The 4,262-nt window shown below is 27.5% G+C and overlaps 2 protein-coding genes across 2 annotated transcripts in view; both read left to right on the top strand.

Annotated features, from left to right (window-relative positions):
• The window catches only part of LOC108687503, a 72,136-nt gene that overhangs the window by 19,044 nt on the left and 48,830 nt on the right, over positions 1 to 4,262 (top strand). The gene's annotated exons all lie outside the window — the stretch shown is intronic.
• LOC108687500 (zinc finger protein 501-like) overlaps positions 4,076 to 4,262 on the top strand; it is a 7,601-nt gene continuing 7,414 nt past the window's right edge. The window contains exon 1 of the mRNA XM_018193276.1: positions 4,076 to 4,201. The gene's annotated coding sequence lies outside the window, so the exon portion shown is untranslated. The remainder of the gene's footprint in view (positions 4,202 to 4,262) is intronic.

Here is a 4,262-nt window from a genome sequence, read left to right on the forward strand (position 1 = left end):
AATATACATATATGATTATAAATCTAACAAGCATAAAACGGTCTTAACGGTCTTAAATTTATGTTATTATTTAATTTTGGAATCAAGTCTAATAGTGATAATCAATCAAATTTATTGATCGACTCAATAAGTATAATAAAAGTGCTTCCTGTGGAAAACTTATCAAGAATGTGTGAAAATGTTTAGCTCAAGTAAATCAATTGTCAATTGATACTATATTTATTATAATAGTTCTTTGTTACTTCCTCGCGCTGTTGACAGATTTATTTATTACAGGTGCGACGAGATTGACATAGAAGACATAAAACTGGATCCAATTGACGAATTGCAAGGTATAGAATTAGTGCGATATCAAGACGAAGTACCTATAGCGGAAGAATATCATCACATTGGTCATCAAGAAATAGTTATGGAAACAATCGAATATAAGCCTGAAGATTCGAACGACAAACCAGAATCTGCATCAGAGATATCTATTCTAAAACAGGTTTCCGAACACGATTCGAATCGCAAACGTGCGACAGTTTACGAGTGTGAAATTTGTGGGAAGCAAATGCTCAAGAAGCTACAATTTTTAAAGCACAGACAAGACCACGAGAGAAATCCAAAGACTGAAGATCGTTGCGAGGAGTGCGATAAAGTCTTTGATAATCATGAGAAACTGCAAAAACATAAAATCAAAGCACACCAAAAGGAGAAACCTTTTCAATGCGTTATATGCGGCAAGTGTTTCAAGACCGAGGAATTCTTGAAGACTCATCTGAAGCAACATAATAAACGTTTCACCTGTGACATATGTGGTGTATCAAAAGTTTCCGGATATGATTTGCGTCTACACAAAAAGAAGCACAATCAAGAATATGTGATTCATTGTGAGACTTGCAACAAAGGCTTTTATACGAATCAAACATTAGAACGGCACTTGCTCACTCACACCGGCGAGAAACCATTTGTATGTAAAATATGTAACACCCCATATGCGAGCGCTGCATATCTCAACATGCATATGAGATCTCATGGCGAGAGAGAGAAGCACAAGTGCAATATCTGTGACTTCGAAAGCTACTGGAAGGCCGCATTAAAAGTGCATCTTAAGATACATACTGGCGAAAATCAAATCACATGTGAAGTGTGCGGGAAATCTGTTAGTAGCAAAACGTATCTGCAAATTCACATGCGTATACATTCAGGCGAGAAGCCACACGTTTGCGAAGTATGTGGCAAGGCGTTTAGCGTACGGAAATATCTAATCGTACATTTAAGAACGCATACCGGCGAGAAACCTTACGAATGTAAGGTTTGTCAGAAGAGATTTACGCAACAGGGCTCATTAAACTCGCATATGAAATCTCATAATGAAAGCAAGTGAACAAAACATTTTTCGAAGCTCATACATTCACTGCCATGTGATGCTGCGTTTAGTGTTAAATGTGACTTTCTAATTTTTATTTTGATCTGTACTCTATTACTATACACGATCAATGTATTAAAAGATATTAATATAAAGCGAAAATAATAGATGATTATGCCATTAAGACTATGGATACAATGGATGATTCTAACAAACTTGTTTTATTCTAATGAATTTGTTCAAAATAAATTTATCTAAAATGTTAGAAATAGGTGGTTATAGTAAATACGTATTCTGACGAAATGTAATCTTATAATCTCAAAGTTTGGAATTTTAAGATCTTAAGTGTTACTACATAACTACATAAGCTGGATGATATCGATGATTTGTATTTTTTGAAAAGTCCATTATTAAAAAATTTACTTGTAAGTGGAACAAATGAATGCATAAATGAAATGTTCGCTATAAGAGAAAGAAATGACAATATTATTTCTGACCGATCTTGCACTTTTTATTAGATAATCTCAATTAAGATAAATTTTTCCTCTATATTCTATATCTATAAATTATTATTTTTAAAACTAATTTAATAAACTGATTAGTTTTTCAATATATATTTTAGAAAGTCAAACAAATAAATAAATTCGTTTAAATGACATCTGATATAGTGTAAATATTCTCGTAAAAAAACACTCAGTTTGTTCTGATATATTCATCAGAATATGTATTCATTGTAATCATAACTTAAAAAGGTATAAGTACGAAATTCATATGTATTAGGTTTAATGATTAAATTATATAAATAAGTTATATCCCATAATTATTGAATTTTGTAATTTTTAAATAATTGAATAATTACATATTCGTTTGTGGGGGGGAAAAATAATAAAAAATACAGAGTAAACAAAACTGAACAAAATATATATTAAAAAAATTTAATTTCTTGTTAGAGATATGAGACTGATAAGCATCATGAAAAGAACATATAATGAAGTTAAAAACTTAAGATTTATTTTATAGATTACTAATATATTTATATTTTACTAAATACGTTCTAATACTAATAACTTATTAAGCAGACATGCACAATTGCATCTTTTTAAATTTAATTTATTTTACTTGATATAAATTTTAAAATATTTTGTTTAAATTTGAAAATAATGCTCTTTCTTCTTACAGAAGAACATATTTGTCTGTTCCGTTATCTAACAATTATGAACAATATTTCAATCTAGTATAGAAATTTATCAGAATTTTTATTAATAATTAATAATCTTTCTTTTTAAGCATTAAAAAAATTTTTTTAAATTTATTTAAACTTTGATTTTTTAGTTAAACATATATTTTATATATATTTTAATAATATAATAAATATGTATTAAACTATCGATTATTACTAAATATATTATTGTAAATATTTTACATACATTATTTTCTGCTATATTTATGTGTAATCTTTAATGTTATCAACATTAAAAATAAAAAATATATTAAAAATTTATTCGTTGTCATACGTTGTTATCGATAACTGCGAGTTGTTGTATGTCTCTCTCTGAGTATCGTAGTAGTTATGTAAAATACTAATAGAATAAAGGTTTCCTACGTCATAATAATTGGATATGGAAAGCAAATGATGGAACAACCATCAATATGAAAATATCAAGATTATAAATATTATAAATATTTATTAGATTTTTAAAAAATACGCATTATTTTGTAGCACAAGATTGGTTTAAAAACAATATATTATTATTTTACAGTAAATGTATTTTACAGTAATTATATTTTATTTGCAGATTTGTTATGAGCATATAGTATAAAAAAAAATATTTGAAGAATAATTAAATATATATATATATGTGTGTGTTTATAATAAACGCGCGCGCGCGTGTGTGTATATATTAAGTGTAGTAAAAAGAAATCCATTATTTTTGCTATATACAGGGTATTCGGAAATTCAACCGATAACGCTGTGAGCAGATAGAGCGAATTAAACTGAGTCGAAAAGTCCTATACTATTTTGCAATAGTTTACAAGATATTGATTACTAAAAATTGCCGAATATTAGTATTTAATAATTTTTTTCTTAAATATTATCAACTTTACAAAAAAACTTCAAGAAACAAAAATTATTTATTTTCTTCTCATATAGAACTCTAAGAATTTTTTCAGAATGTTTTATCTTTCAGAACTTTTTAGTACTGCATTTTCTTATATTGGAAACTATTTTTACCAACATATAGAAAAAATATGATATTAAAAAATTCTGAAAAAATTCTCAGAGTTCTATGAGAAAAAAATTAACAATTTTTGTCTCGCTATTTTTCTGTAAAGTTATATGATAGTATTTGAGTAAAAAATTATCGAAAATCAATATTCAGCAATGATATCTTACTCAATAAATGATATCTTGTTAACTTTGTGAAAATTGTAAAATGATAGGACTTTTCGACTCGGTTTAGTCCGCTCTACTTGTCGAATTATCGGTTGAATTTCTGTACATCAGGTATATTCTTTTTAAATAAGTAATTTTTAATAAGTAATCAATTTAAATCAGTTGATATTATACGTACAGTTATTATTTCATTTTCTTTTCAGAAATGAAAAACCAGCACAGACGTGTGTAAAAAAATGAACTGTCTATAGATGAATGTATGGATTCTACATTGGTTTCAGTTTTTGTTAAAGAAGAGGCATATGTCTCTTCTTTATAAAGCAAGAAAATTGTAGTGTTCAATACGAAGATAAATACGAATATAAATTTGAGACATGAGCCTTCTCAGGATTCACTGATGCAAAAAGAACCTAAAAAAATTACAAATGGAGGAATTACTCATCAGAATTATTCAGGTATGAAAAAACAAATCACCAGACAAACGTTTTATGAGTGTGTATATATATATATATATAT

Source organism: Atta colombica, unplaced genomic scaffold (assembly GCF_001594045.1).
Source record: "Atta colombica isolate Treedump-2 unplaced genomic scaffold, Acol1.0 scaffold207, whole genome shotgun sequence".
Lineage (NCBI taxonomy): Eukaryota > Metazoa > Arthropoda > Insecta > Hymenoptera > Formicidae > Atta > Atta colombica.